The sequence below is a fragment of the Podarcis liolepis genome, assembly GCF_965112155.1.
Source record: "Podarcis liolepis genome assembly, chromosome: 7".
Lineage (NCBI taxonomy): Eukaryota > Metazoa > Chordata > Lepidosauria > Squamata > Lacertidae > Podarcis > Podarcis liolepis.
In genome coordinates, this window is record NC_139561.1 from 44,984,262 (window position 1) to 45,000,457 (window position 16,196).

Below are 16,196 nucleotides of genomic sequence, written 5' to 3' on the forward strand. Positions count from 1 at the left end.
TTGTGGGTAACTTTGCCCAGGCAATGTTGCTTTCCACGCCTCAACTCCTTGCCCTGAACATTGTCCCTAGGTGCATCTGCCTTGGTCCCGACATCAAAATGATCCAACTCTCTCCGTTGGCAAGCCCCTTGGTGTAAGCAGGTGTTTTCTCAGTGTGGGATGGGCTTGTTTGGACTGATCCGTTGACTCTCGCTTTTATATTCATGAGCCCAGACTTGGTCCCTAGGCGTGGAAACAGTTTGCAGGTCTGGTTCTGCAGGAGTCATAACCAGTAAGGGTGGAGCTGCTTTCTAAAGGCTGGAGCACTGTGTGTGGTCCTGGGGGGTTGTCTGACACTCTGGTTAGGAGCTAAAATAAAATGGCAAAACCCTGGTCTACTTGTCCCCACTTTCCTTTTTCTGCCCTTGACACTAGCACATGACGCACTATTGGAAAACTTTTGGATTAGTGTGACCCAAGAGGTCAGTCACTGGAAACTGAAGCATGGAAGGCAGCAGCGTCATGGAAGTTAACAGTTCATAATGATTAAGGTTGGGCAGTTAACTAGTCGAATATGCATCAAGTATTTCTAAAGCATAACTTTAATAGAACAAAAGCAATAGAACCAGTCTGATGCTTAATTACAAAAGCAAATTAGCAAATGGTGATGGTGAATTAATTTAACTTTTAAAAGAAATTGTAGTGGATTATTTTAACTTTAACGGTGTAAGTTTTCTATAAACATGAATTATTTGTCAAAAGGATTTTTATGCTAGTTTATCAGAGTCAGCCTATAGTTACATGAAAGTTTTCAATGCAGAGCAGCAATTGAAAACATTTTAAAAGTCACTTTTACTGAATTGGCAACTGGTCATTTCTTCAAGTGTTGCGGCTTTTTTGTGATACTTGGCAAGATCTGCTCCATTAATTTGCCTGTGTGCTAACTCTAGGAAGACAGTGTGAAGGAAATGTGAGTGCGCAGTAACGGTTGGATTTCATAGGAATGCAGGGCAACTAGGCTTTTAAAACCTGAAGGGAAGAGATGGTGGACTTCCAGCTGGCAAGCAGTATAGTCAAACTCTGCAAGAGGCTTGTCTGGAAAGCAGCATCAGTTGAGAATGCCTGTCCATAACCATTTTAGCTGCCTGGTTTGTCGGACCTGTAGACAGGCTGTCATTTACGTGCTTTTTTGATGTGATAGTACAGTTAATTTAACCTCGGGATAAGTTCTTTCTGGGGGGGGGGGAGCTCTTGGGAAAGCCGATTGAGTGCATACAGTTACAAAAACTTGGGGATATTTTTAAAGTGTCTTTAATCATTATGCTGCCTTAGTGGTTAAGAAGAAATGACAGCACAGGCTCCCTGCTTATGCCGGGGTGTGATTCTGTCACTTGGAATGTGTATTTTGGAAATGTGAAGTGGAGGGGGAGAAGGTTTGCAGATGACTGACTGTGCCAGTCAGTGGGAAGTGCTGCTGCCACCTTCTGTGCCAGTGTAAACAGTCGTGTTTTTAAGTGCCCTTAGTTAAGGAAAAGCTGGTGGGAGGAGAGTGTTGCTCCCAAGCTTTGGTTCTCAGCGGTGGGGGAGGGTGTGTGTTTTACTTCTTGTATCCAGCCCTTGTACATCTGCGCCTTTTGTTTGGCCTGTGGCTGGGACCTCAGACCACACAATGGAGGTCAGAATATACAGTACGTGTACTAGTGTGGGTTGGTTAGCAAATGTCACTGGGATTGGGTGTCCATCCTGGGCTGAGCAAAGCCAGTTTTAAATTCCCTCTCATGCCTGAAGCTCCATGGCTGACCTCAGCCTAACCTACGTTGCAGGTTTGTGAAGGAGGTGAGCAGGCCACATGTGTCCCTTTAGAGGAGCAGGGCCTTCTGCGTTGTGGCACAGCAGATGTGAAATTCCTTCCCCATATACATCCAGCTGCCCCTATGCTATCTGTTGTTAAGCACCAGATTAAAACGCATCAGTTTTTCTCCCAAGCTTATGGTTTTAACTGATTGCTGCTGGGTTGCCTAAATTTATGATTTCTTGATATTTTGCTTTGCTACTTTTTCTATATTGTTGTTTTTGTGGTTCTCAGGGTGGCTTAACAATCCCTCTTCTCAGGCAACTTTTGACAACCGTAGCTCTGTGAGGAGAATAGGGGTTTCCTACCAACTCTCAACACTCTTAACAAACTACAATTTCCAGGATTCTCTGGAGGAAGCTATGACTGCTTAAAATGGTATAATATTGTTTTAAATGTATAGAAGGGACCTCATTGATCCTGTTTGTACATAACACTGTGTCAAAGCATGGCTTAGTGCAAATGAACAAAGCGTGGGCTTTCAGAGAGGAGCCTACGATCATTTTGCTTCTGTCTGGTCGTTTTGCGGCTGTGCTAAGATGAGCCACAGTTTGACTTCAGTGTCATCTGAACCTGGGCTTGTGGTTTAGCTCTCTCCAGAGAAACCACTAACTGAAACCAAGGTTTGTATTCTGGTTTACAGCTCCAATGCTCCATAGTAAACATGGCTTTTGATGAGGCTGAAAGCAGATTAGAGCTCTGGTCCCAGTTCAAAGCTCTGCTGGGCCTCATCACCATCCATTTATGGTGCTGGTCCTGGGCCTCAGCTGCTTCTGTGTTCCTGCTTCTGTGTTTCTGCCATTTCCATTTTCACAGCTGAAAGGTGTGTAGGTTTGGAACAAGCTGTGTTTCTTCCAGATATACCCCATGCTGTGTGTTTCCTTTCCCTAGAATATGCAAAAGCAGAATTTTGCGGGAAATGTTCAGAATGCTTCTCCAAGCAGAGACTTTTCCTTGTTGCTTATCTTTAGCCTCATTAGAATTGACAACTTCTAGGCTAAAATTAAATTGGAGGAAGAAAGGAAAACCTTAAACCTTACCCAAAATCATGACATGCAAAATCTGTCTATGTTGATGCTGCCAAATGGCAGAAAGAGACTGAGAAAGAGATCCTATAGGCTGAGGGGAGTGGACCAGCTATAGCAGGCATAGGCAAACTCAGCCCTCCAGATGTTTTGAGACTACAGTTCCCATCATCCCTGACCTGTTAGCTAGGGATGATGGGAGTTGTAGTCCCAAAACATTTCGAGGGCCAAGTTTGCCTATGCCTGAGCTATAGCCAAGGCCACAAACATATAATTACTTGTAACCCACAAGCTCTACCAGCATCCAGCCAGATGAAAAGGATCTGCATTGCTTTCCAGCACTGATAGTGCTTAGTTTTTGGAGCCTGAGGGGCCAGATTCCAGCCAGGCAAAGGCTCTTAAGGCCACAGAGCAGTACTAGTGCGGGGGGCATGACCTGGGAAGAATCCTGAGGGCCACCTAGAGACATGGAGGGCCACATTCAGCCTGTGGGGCAGAGATTCTCAGCGGGTTTTGCCTCCCAAAAAGGAAGCATATAGATACTGCTTTGGCCAGGAATTTTGTGTCACCCTTAAGTGACACTTGAAGCTCCTGAGAGCTATTTAAAAATACCTCCGGATGTAGGAGGGACCGGACAGTTAAAAACCTGGCAAGAGTTCTAACCTTGTGGCAACCCCAAATTTGAGAATCCATTTCATAAAAGAAGGGTGTGACTGCAATGAGGAAGTTGGTTGGCCTACCAGTGTTTACATGGTTGGATAAAGCCTGGTTGATGTGGGAGGGATGCTCTAGCTGCGACTGCAGGAGATTGTGAGATGGGAGTTTGCCTTCTTGTGCCAAAAAGTGCTGTGAGGTTGGAGCCTGACCCACCAGTGTCCCAGCTCTCCTCTTCTAGCCCTACTGGTGCCAGATTAAACAGCTGCTTTGGCTTTTGCTGAGTCAAATGCAGCTTTCCCTTCTCTCTTGATGAGTGGATATGAGTCAAGCTTAGCATTCTCCTGGGAGCAAAGGGTTAGTTATGGGCTGTTATCTTTTTGGGGTGGGGGAGCTTGGAACAAACAGTCCCTCAGCTTCTGCCCTTGTCCCAGAACTGACTTGGAAAGAAAAGTGGCTTCCTCAGCTAAAGCTCATCTAGTCATCTCCAACCTGGCGCCCTCCAGTTTTTTGGGACTACAATTCCCTTTAGCCTCAGCCAGCATAACTGTATGATGCTGGGGCTGCTGGGAGTTGTAGTCTGTTTGGAAGGCTCCAGGTTTGGGGAGACTTGGCTATTGTCCCTACTTAGAAATTACCTCCAGGGCTCCCAGACCAGTGTCTGGCATCCAGCATCAGCAATGGAGGCTTTTTCTAAGCCAGGGGTAGGCAACCTAAGGCCCGTGGGCCGGATGTGGCCCAATCTCCTTCTCAGTCCAGCCTGCGGATGGTCCGGGAATCAACGTGTTTTTACATGAGTAGAATGTGTCCTTTTATTTAAAATGCATCTCTGGGTTATTTGTTGGGGCGTAGGAATTTGTTCATATTTTTTTCCAAAATATAGTCTGGCCCACCACATGGTCTGAAGGACGGTGGACCGGCCCACGGCTGAAAAAGGTTGCTGACCCCTGTTCTAAGCTATCGCCAGAACCCCTCCAGCTCCTCTCTCCCTTTTATGCTCCATAGAACAGTGTTTCCCAACCTTTTTTGGGCAAAGGCCAACACTTGTTTGATGAAAAAAATCTCGAGGCACACCACCATTACAGCCCCGTGACGTCAGCGCGCAGCGTCACGCCGGGAGGGACGCACGAAAGTGTAACTTTCAATTTTTTCCCCTCCCCCTTGCCAGGGAACCTCCAAGCTTTGGGGGTGGGGGGGAGGAGGCAGCAAAGCGAGGGACTGAGGGACCCTAACCCTAACCCTCACCGATCACCCGGGAAAGCATGCGAACGAGGAGCCCCCGTGTCCTGCTCCCGGCAGCGGACGGCACAAAGCGAGGAGGCCTGGACAAGGCAGCACGCTCCCCGCTCTCGCTGCATCGGGGCTTTTCTCCTCCAGGCCGCTTTCGAAGTCCCCTTCTCCGCTCCCAAGAGCCGGAGCCGCTGCTTCCAGGCCCTGTCCGAGCCCCGACTTGTGGCCTCACTTCGAGGAGCGCCTGTTGCTGGGGACGGGGCTGCATCCCCCTCAGCCGCCGCCTCTTCCTTCCAGGAGACCCGACGGCTCCCCCTCTCCCGCTCGCCCTCCTGCGCCCGCAGCAGACCGAGACCTCCCCGCCCCTGCCCGGCTCGGCCCTACCTGGGCGCCTCCAAGCCCGGCCGGCTCCGCATCGCGCTCCACGCCGGGCAGCTGCAGCAGGGGCGCGCGGCGGCCCGGCTGAGCGCGCCCCGGAGCCGCCGCGCCGTCGCTCGCGAGTCCCTCCGAGAGCCCTCGGGACTGACTCCGGAGTCGCGAGGCGGCGCGTCGCCCAGGGAAGGGGCGGCTTCCCACAAGTCCTCCGGGAAGCAAACGCCCTCGCCCGCCTCCCTCCAGGCAACATCTCGCGGCACACCAGGCAACATCTCACGGCACACTAGTGTGCCGCGGAACACCGGTTGGGAAACACTGCCATAGAAGCATCTGGTCTTCATCCTATGCAAATAGAACCAAAGGGCTGGGTTGGGCAGAGCACTAGCTGGGACTAAGGCTTCATTGGTTAGACCAAATAACAGCACCCTGGATCTACCTTTATCCTGTTCAGAATTTCCTCCAGGGCCTTTTCCATCTTCCTCAGCACTGCCTTGCTCTCCACTAACTTTCTCAAATACATCCTGGGTTAATTAGATTTCAGAAGTCCAACCGGTATAAAATTTACGGCCTGTAATGCTTTAAAGGAAAATATCATGAAAATGATCTATAGGTGGTACATGACCCCAATCAAGCTAGCAAAAATCTATCACCTGCCTGACAATAAGTGTTGGAAATGTAAAGAAACTGAAGGTACTTTCTATCACCTTTGGTGGACGTGCCCGAAGATTAAGGCTTTCTGGGATATGATATACAATGAAATGAAAAAGGTACTTAAATGTACTTTCCCTAAAAAACCAGAGGCCTTTCTCTTGGGAATTGTCGGCCAATTGGTGTCAAAGAAAGATAGAATTTTCTTTATGTATGCTACGACAGCAGCAAGAATACTTATCGCAAAGTACTGGAAGACACAAGATCTACCCACTCTGGAAGAATGGCAGATGAAAGTGATGGACTATATGACACTGGCTGAGATGACTGGCAGAATCCGCGATCAGGGGAAGGAGACGGCGGAAGAAGAATGGAAGAAATTTAAAATTTATCTTAAGGACTACTATAAACTCGATGAATGTTAGAATGTTGAGGTTTTGAGAAAGAAAGGGTTACAGTGATATAAGATTAGACTGAAGGAAAGATTAAGAGGACAGAGGCTTGACAGAAATATTTAGAAGTTGCTAAAAAACTTTGGACATTGGGATGCAGAAAGGGGAGGTATGGGGGAGTCTGAGAAACAAGGTTTATGAAAAAAAGGTTATGAAATTATATGTGTTTGTATGTCTTTTTATATGTTTGTATTGTTTTAAAAATTTTGTAAAACCAATAAAAATTTTTATAAAAAAAAAATAATTAGATTTCAGAAGTCCAACTCTGTGTCCTCTGGCCATCCCTCCAGCATGCTTGAGTATTTGTCTTGTTATTTTTCCAAACCCTCCTTGCCTCTTGACCCTAAATACAGCCACTCTCTGGAGGCTACTTTAAGCTCCCAGCTCTTAATCTCTTGTGATATTTACATATTTTGCCTTCTGGCACGGAATAATCAGGTTGCACTTTTCATTCCCAAGGTTCCTCCCCCCCCCCCCGCCCTGTGTGTGGGAGGGTGGAATAACACTCTTCAGCTATTGCACTTTACAATGGGATGTCCTTCTCAGGCTATTTTTTGCTGCTGCTTGAAAAGTTGGTCAGCTGTTCCTGAAACCATTTCCTGAAACTATCAGTCGCCTGCCTCTGGAGTCTTTGCTCTGGCATGGAGCATTTCAGCTTTGGTGAAGAGGGGAACATTTAATTTTGTGACCTTGTTAGAAAGCAACTTCTGGACCAGTGTGCTAGTTGGTCCACATCTGGTAGCCAGCTGTGTAGCTCATTTTAACTGCTGAGGCAGCAGTGCTTTCTACTCAGTTTGAATTGTGCACAGAGGAATGGACTTCCCTCCTCCCTCTCCCCCATCCAGGTTCCCTAGTTTGCATTCAGCCACCCATCCTCAGAAAAGGAGAGGAGCAGATTAAAGGTGGAGGGGGATGAGTGTAATCCTGGGATAAGCCCTCTGCCTCCAGGAGGCTAATATTAAACACTCGGTTTCCCTTCTGTGGCTCTCTCCAGCCTTGCCCTGGCTGCTAAGCTGTTTGACCAAAGAGAACTGTGTGCTGGGGATTGGTGAAGCTCAGGTTAACCAGATCAGGCTTCCTTTCCCCCCACTGACTCTTCCTTTTTGACATACTGACTTCTGTCATTGGCTTGCCTCTGTCTAATGTATATCTCGCTGCCTGCCCCATGGGACATTAAATGCCAAGATAGATAGGAAGGGCAAGCCAGCAGCTGCATGAGGATTACCCTTTAATACACCCTTGGGCACGAGCTGTGTGATTTAGCAGAGCAGCCAAATGCCAGGCGCTGAGTGGGCACAGTGTTTTTCCTGTCAAGCTTCCTTCTAACATCTTTGCCCACCTTGAACTCTCCTAGTATCACACTGGGGAGAGATATGGGGATGTGGCTACAGCTTGGCTGCAGAGCTGGTTTCCAAAACTTGATTAAGGTGGGTGTGGGTGTAGAAATGGTGGTCCATAACTATACGATGCTTGGGCATCCTCTTCATACACATAGTCTTCTAGCTGGGAGGCTGCTGAGAGCAATGGATAGGACTTGAGACTTTGCAGAAAGTTGTCATGTAGAGCCCGGGTCCCCAAACAGATGTAAGGTAGAAGGGGAGAATCTCCTGGTGTTTTGGGTCTTAGTTTTTAAAATTATTAGTTTAAATTATCAGTCTCCCCTCCCCCCACAAGCTGTTTTGAGGTCTGCTGGGATGAAATTCAGACATGAAAACCATACCAAACAGACTCTGCTTAGCTTTGCAAATGTGCTAGCAGTTTTATTGCTGCAGTGCTCTGATATAGGTACATCCCACCGCCACACCCCCAGTGGTGCATAGCTGGTTATGGAGAGGGGAGAGGGGTGCTATATTGATCTCAGAAAACAACATGGGACAGGCAGAAGGTTCAAGATGCACATTCTCAATTGACATTGGAGCCCTTGCAGCTCCATTAAAGCATTAACACTCCACGGTTAAAAGTCTGGAGGATTTGATGCTAGGCTTCCCTGCAGCACTCCTGTTTGGGCTCCTAGAAGAGGAAGCCTTTGTGCTTCTGCAAGAGAAGAAGGGGCTTGGTTCCAAGTGTGTCCCGTGCCCTCCTTAAAGCAACTGACATTCTCCTTGCATTATCAAGGCGCTGAATGGGCCCCTCAGTGGGGGCTGCGTGGTCCTCATAAGCAAGCTGGCATCACCCAAAAGGTTGGGAGCAAGAGCCAGGGAGAAGGGGAGGCAGCTGGGCAAACACTCCACCTCCCTCTTGCAAAGACGGTGGGAAAGTCTGTGCTGGAGCCAAAACCCTCCACCTCGAAACAAAGCCAATGATTCTGCTTCACGGTCTCCGAATGTGGCCGCGGCCTGTTTTCCGTTAGTTGCGCACATTGTCTATTGTGCCCAGGCGGGCCTGGAAAGAGCGTGGCATACTTAGCTGCTGTTTAATGGGGCTTTCATGAGCTTTGCTGGAAGAGAGTTCGGAGTGAATGAGACATTTATGGCTCCTTTGAATTGCCACTAACCGGACATAAACAGTTGTGTTGTCTTTTGCTGCCTGCTGTTTGCTTTCCCCCCCTCTGTCTTAATTTATTGTGAGCTGATGGGTGTTCCCAGGCTGAAATTAGTTTCATAACTTTCCGTAAAGAGTATATTGGATGCTGCAGTTGGACTGTGGGCTTGTCTGCTGTTTGACTCAAGAGCAAGCACTCCAGAGCAGGCAGCTGGCTGTTGTGGATTCAGCTGTATTTCTGGCATAAAATCTGCTTGTTCTGAATTTGCTGGGGAAGAGTGTTGCAGGATGAGAGTTCCTCCACACCCTGCCGAAACCAGGACTACTCAGGAGACTGTGTCTTTAATGTTTCCTCTGCTTTCTTGCCTTTTAGGGCTAAAAATGTCTTTGGACTTGGCACTGTGGCTGTTTAGAATTGATAGACCTGAAACATCTGGGCTTTTTAGAGGCTCACTGGAGGCAGGAAGAGAGGGAAGGCACCTCCTCTCTGCTCTAACACAGGTTGTCTTCCTTTGAGATCTTGCAAGCTGCATTTCCAAAATAGAGACAGATCATAGAATCATAGAGTTGGAAGAGACCACAAGGGCCATCGAGTCCAACCCCCTGCCAAGCAGGAAATGTCTATGTACATTAAATGGTCACCTCTTTGACTTCTTGTTTAACAGGACTGTCATTTAGACCAGCTGGTTTGGCCCTTTATAGCACTTGTGTATGAACTTTTTTATAAAACGCCTAGCTTGGCCTAGCAGCACAAACCAAAGGCATTGGGATGGCTAACATCCCTGGAATGGGCTGGACCTGGCACTTGTTGTGTGGATTGTGGAGGTTACTAAATCCTCCTGCACTTCAGTATACAGTCTGTTTAATTGACTTTCTGTAGTACCCTTTACTGCCCTGGCTGCAGCTAATGGAAGCTGTAGTCCAAACATTTCAAGGGCACCAGGTTGGGGAACACTACTTTGGAAGATTGCCTCCTGACCTGAGAAGGAATTCTGCAAGGGTTGTGAAGCATCTCACTACTGGATAGTTCAGATTCTGCTTGCAACTAGAGAAGAAGGGGTGGTGGTGCTGTGACGGCAGCACCATGCAGTGAACATTTCTGCAAAACAAATCAAAAAGCCACGGTGGAATCAGTTGGCCCTTTATTTGGACCGACTAAAATGCAGCAAAGGAGTGAGCAAGAAAAACAGGAAGGCAGCTGATGGGCTGGGTGGGTGAGGGTGGAGGCAAAGGCTGCATCTGGCATGGAAACCCAAAAGCCTCTAGTTGGACACTGTATTAAGATGAAGGTGTCAGGCAGGCACAGTTAGATCAGAGTCTGGCAGAAGTACTACAGATCTCATCTCCGTACTTCCTGGCATTTTCCATGGCCTTAAGGTATTTCCGTACAGAGGTTTCAAGGGAGGATGAATGGTATCATCAGCACCCACAAATCCACTACATATATATGCTGCATAAGAAGATAAGAAGAGTCTTTTCACAAGAAGCATTGACAGTGCCCATATTAAACATTTAAAACTGCATATTCTTCCAAATTCTATTATCAATCCATATTATCCATGGTAATTATTACACTACAAGTGAAATCAAAATCCTGCCAATGTTTCCATCTGCTTACAGTATTCTCCTATATAACTTGTAGATTTCCCCCATTCTTTTATAAAGTTTTTGTCCTCTTGGTTTCTGAGTTTTCCAGTTAGTTTTGTCATTTCAGCATAGTCCATCAGCTTGGTTTGCCGTCCCTCTCTGGTAGGACCTTGTCTTCTTTCCATCTCTGGGCTAGTAACATCCGGGCGGCTGTTCCATACCTAAAATGTCTTTTCTGCTTCTTTGGGATGTCGGTACCTGTAATTCCTATTAAGAAAGGTTCTCGTTTTTTTAAACAAAAGTTATTTTAAACATTTTTTTCCATTTTGTTATATATCATCTCCCAGAAAGCTTTTAGCACCTTACAAGTCCACCACATGTGATAAAACATAACTTCTTTTTCTTTACATTTCCAGCAGATATTTGAACTTGTCCTATACATTTTTGTTAGTTTAGTAGGAGTTATATACCACCTTCCCTCCCCAACCTTTAGCAGTACTGTAGCTAAAAACATAACAATAGCCCTCCTGAATCAGGCCAAAGGAGCCCATCTAGTCTGGCATCCTCAGTGACCAGCCAGATGCCCCCATGGGAAGCTCACAAGCAGGCCCTGAACACAACAGCAGCAGTTTCCCCATTTGTGATCGCCAGCAACTGGAATTCAGGGGTATAATGCTTCTGACAGAGGAAGTAAACTATAGCCATCCTGGCAAGTAGTAAACTTGTCTGATCCTCTTTTAAAATTGGAGGCCATCGCTGCCTCTTGTGGGAGCAAATTCCATAGTTTAACCATCTGCTGCATGAGGAGGCTGTAGTCGAGTGATAAAGCATCTGTAGAAGTGCTGGGATCAGTCTCCAACACCTCCAGTTTAAAAGCAGCAGGTGAAGGGAACGAAACCCTGGCGGGGCACCTGCCGGTCAGTGTAGGCAGTCCTGAGCTAGATGGACAAATGACCTGCCCTGCCCTTGTGTGTTCTGCCTCTGCGGAGTTGGCTTATGTTTCAAGCTTTTGCCCTTCAGCATGTCTTGGGTATTCTGAAGGGGGAAGGATTTGGGCCAGCCCACCAGTCTTGTACAGCTGAGAAATGGAGCCACTTCCTTCCACCGCCTAGATAGGTCAGACCTCATTCAAACTGCAAGCCGATCCCTGTTATGCCAAACTTGTTCTCATACTTTATTGGGGATCACTTTACATTTGCAAGAGCAAAAATGAAGGTGGCATTTCCTTTTGCTGGATTTGTACCGGAGGCCGACCAAAAAAGTTGTTTGATGTGGAGGGAGGGGCAGAATGTGGGGTGCCAAGGTGCTATCCAGCCAGTTTGGGCAGCTTCCTGTGCTGGCAGCAGCATCTCAGTGACTGGCCATAGGTCAACCCAGGCCCGCCTTGGCTCTGCCTCTTCCCCTCCGATGGTCTGTGCATTCCACCTGCTGCCTTCCTCTGCTGGAATGAAACAACCTCTTCCCTGCTTATGTTACCCGTGTGTCCGTATGGACTTGGGAGGGAAAAGGTGACTGAGTAAAGCAGGTCTTTTTCTTTACTAAGGAAAATTTTAATAGAACCTTTGCTTGCCCCAAAATAATTTATTTTTTATTGATAATTAAAAGTGTCTTTTCTTTCCATGATATGCATATTTGTTTGTGCAGAGGATTCCGTTTATGGAGCGGAAGATTCTTCTTGTTAAATTTATCACCATAAAAATTCATGGAATAGTGGGGTTTGGAGAGTTTTCTTCCAATACTATTTAATATATTGTGCGTTAAATATGTCCCAAAGGCACTCTTCTTATACATCAAAATGTATTGGCGGAATATGCTCGCATACAGTCTTAAGATAATGCATTTTTGTGCACATCTGAATTATTTTTTAGCAGTTTTTTTTTTAGATGCTTCTGATGAAAAGCTGATACATTCAAAAATGCATTCGGCATAACAATATAGCAATATGGAGTCCTTTTCAAAATAACAGCTACTTTTCACAGGATCCCCTTGTGAGCTTCTCTTTTTATTTTGTATGGAACTGGTGCTGCTGGTCCTTCTTTTTCATTGTGCTGTGATCCCCTTTTATCATTTAATGCAATCTCCCCCAATGTGGCACCCTTCTAATGTTATGGACTACAACTCCCATCAGCCCAGGCAGCACGGCCAGGCTGTGCTAAATGGGGCTGATGGGAGTTGTCATCCAAATCTTCTGGAGGGCATCAGTTGGGGGAGGCTGATTTAATGACATTGTTTTTGCAAAGAGGGTGTGGTGTGTGGACCTCTATTCCTGTGCGGGGCCCATTCCAGGGTCCCTCTAGCCATCATGGAGATAGGGGAGAGATTTCCTTTCCAGAAAAGCCACGAAAGACAAGCTCTCATATATTAAAGTGAATATTGACTAATTTGTGAGAGCTAAATGCCTGTCTGAGGATTGTTTTTCTGTTGTCCGTATTCTGGCCTTGGAAAGAAGCTTTTGTTTCTCTGCTGCTCCTTGTTACTTGGAGAAGTTTAGCCAATAAATCTTTGATCAGGCATCCTGCAGTGACTACAAAGAGAGCCCCAGAGTGTCAACCCTGCTTCATTCATTTCCTTTCCTGTCCTTCCAGCAATGTGAGCTGAACCGCCCTGAGACCGGGTATAGGGCGGGATATAAATTTAACTAGCTAACTAGCCCTAACAGGGCAGGAGTAGAGAGTGAATGACATGGGTGTGGTGGGGTGCTCCACTTTCTAGAGCAGTCTTTGCCAACCTGTTGGCTGTGGCAGATGGCAGCAGCTGCCCAAAACATCTGGAGGGCAGCAGCTTGGCAAAGGCTGCCCTAGAACATAAGCAGGTTGTACTGGCTGACCTGGGCTGATGGGAGTTGCAATCAAAAAAGTGGGATTTGGGGGGCTCTTCATGTCAGCCTCACATGCACAATGGTGTGGGTGAGTTGAGGGATCTGGCCTGTGTACTTGGAAGGGGCACAGTGGATCCCTTGCAGTTTCAGAAGGGAATGCAGTCGGCTCTTGTGGCAGAAGCCAGGCTGCAGCTCAATGGTAGGACGTCCTGGGTTCAGCTCCCCAAATCTCCAGTGGCTGGAGCTCCGAATAATTTCTGCCAAATGGAGCAAGTGGCATTGCTGAGGATGGGGGTGGCATGCCAACACTCCTCATAGACCCATTGAAGTTACTGGACATGGCTAATTCAAGCTGCTTAATTTCAGTGCGTCTACTCTGAGCAGGACTTAATTGAATACCACCCTAAATTTTGCCACCTCCTAGTGTATTAGGCAAATTCCTAAGTTGAAAAGAGCACAAATACAAGGAGAACTTGTCCAGAGTGGGTAATCACATTGTACTGTAATAGAGAATTAGTGGTTTCTGGGAACCAGCTGCTGAAAGCCTTGTGGCTGTGGCGAATGGCCCATGTTTTGACTTTGGGATGAATGGTTGGAATCAACTCCACCAAAATGGCTTCTTCCCTTGCAGTATAGCCTGGTGGCCTGGACAGGTTTTGTTCCAGCACATCAGCGGTAGTGTGAATGGATGGTTCAGTACTGAAGGAAATTGTGGGTGGAAGAGAGGCCAGGCATTGCTCTCCGTTGCTCTTGCCTACAGTTGGTAGAAGATGCTCTCTGACATGAAGATGCCCCAGCATCCTATGGCTACGTTGGCTAGGGCTGATGGGAATTGTAGTCCAAAACACCAGGAGGGCACCAAGTTGGGAGAATGAGGATGCCTTACAGAGCTGACCAAGGTTCAGCCTTGAGTAGGATGCCCACTGCTGAGAGGATGGCGGCCTCTCAAGGGCTCTGCTTTTCCCAGTTGATACCCTGTGCTGCTGTCTCCTTCCTTTGGCAAGCAGGCAGATCGTTTGCAAGAGCCCCATCAGTCAGCTGTTTTGCATTTCCTTCTTAGCAGATGACTCATGGCCAGTGTTGAACTTCACTTTGAATTTCCGGTGTGGAAGCTGTAACTCCCCCCCCCCACTCCCCCACTCAGTGGAAAGTGGTTGCCTCAGCGTATCATGCTGCTAAATCTCACTGGACAGAACTATGCACGGCATGAAAGAGAGAGAGACCATTTTGAGCCCATGTTTGTAGTGGGGTGGTCTGGGTCTGCATTTGGTAGAGAAAGCCAGACTTTGCCGCCACCCCTGTCTAAAAACATCTGCTGTCTCTCTGGCACACACCTGCTGAGTCTTGCTGCAGCTTCTAGCTTTGCTTCTTAAGGCTAGGAGATCCTGGCCTTGTTACTGAGGAAAGGGCACGTTTTTGCAAGCAGGGATTAGAAACCCAAAGCCTTTTTGCTGTAATCTGCTCCTGAAAGCAAAAGGGCAGAGCTCTCAATCCCTGCAGCGTGCAGCTCCCCTGGTGAGAGCACTGCATGCGGTCCTTATACCTATCACAAACCCATCTTACCTGTCACCTTCAAGAAGCAGGTATAAGTCTGCATGGGGGGGCAATGCTGATGCTCAGAAATGATTAGCACAAGAAGGGAACATCTCAGACACTCCAGGTGTTCTGGAAAGCAGCAGACAATTTGGTATTCAGATTTGTTTCTAGGGAAATTCAAGTGCTGTGTTAGTCTTTTGCATCTGGCTGGTGCTTGTTGGTTTAGGAGGGGTCCTGAAGTGGGCAGGTCTCCCCCAGGAATGTTGCACAGCCCTAATCGACTTTTGCATTAAACATAAAGCACAGGAAACTTCTCAGTAGTGTGAGAATATGTTCATGTAAATTCTTAGTGCTCAGTTAGTTCAGTTGGTTAAAACATGCTGCTAATAATGCCAAGGTTGCAGGATTGAGCCGCATGCGGGCCAAGTAAATCTCTTAGAGAGCCAATGTTGTGTAGTGATTAGAGCTTGGGACCTTGGAGACCAGGGCTCAGGTTTCCACTCACCTGTGAAACTCTTTAGGTGACACTGGGCCAATTGCTGTTGCTTGACCTAACCTGCCTCATAGGGTTGTTGTAGGGCAGGCATAGGCAAACTCCAGCCCTCCAGATGTTTGGGACTTCAATTCCCATCATCCCTAGCTAACAGGACCAGTGGTCAGGGATGATGGGAATTGTAGTCCCAAACATCTGGAGGGATGGAGTTTGCCTATGCCTGTTGTAGGAGATAAAATGGGAAGGGGAAGAACCCCATATGCCACCTTGAGCTTCATGGAGGAAAGGTGGGATAATACATAAATAAATAAAATAAAATATTGACTTGGGTAACAATCCCTTGGCCAGGGTACCTACTTTGTGTGTTGCTTGCAACTTCCTGGCTGTTCAGATATTGCTAGATAAAGTCTTTTGCCTTAAACTGTAAAATTATATGTGTTTGATGGTATTCTAATGGCTGATCTGAGAACTTAACCAAAAGATTGATTAGCTGATATTGCTAGATCCTTCCTCTGCCTAAGAATCTTGTGCAAGCAAGCGTGCTGTAGTGGGCAGAGTGCTGAACACAGTGGATGGGAGGAGGGAACTGGGCGACCTTAGGCCAGTCACACACCTCCAGCTTAGCCCATCTCATAAGTTGCTGGGATAAAGGGGGCGTGGGGTAGCCCCATCCATGTATGTGCCACTCTCAGCTTCTTGCAGGATAGCTGGGGTTATAATAAATCTTAAGAAATAATTCCAGACAGGAGGCATCTTCCACCTGTTTCTCCTTTTTGCTAGTCCTCATCCATGCTTGAGCTTCCCAGCTCTTTGCCTGCCTGAGCCCTTCAGAGTTTGGAGAGCTCTGACCTTTGTTGGGCCAGAGACAAGCTGTTCCCATCCCCTCTGTGTTGGCAGTTGAAGAAGAGCTTTCCTGTGACTCATCCTATTCCATCTGGACACCTTTTCCTGTGGAATAAACGTGTTTGCCACTTTTCCCAAGGAGCCTGTAGACAAAACAGTAAAAGGAAATGAGCTGCTGAAAAGGCCCCAGCCAGCCAGCAAGAGCTGAGCCCCATCAACAGGC

The 16,196-nt window shown here is 47.3% G+C and overlaps 1 protein-coding gene across 1 annotated transcript in view; it reads left to right on the forward strand.

Annotated features, from left to right (window-relative positions):
* SNTB2 (syntrophin beta 2) overlaps positions 1-16,196 on the forward strand; it is a 34,411-nt gene that overhangs the window by 1,113 nt on the left and 17,102 nt on the right. The gene's annotated exons all lie outside the window — the stretch shown is intronic.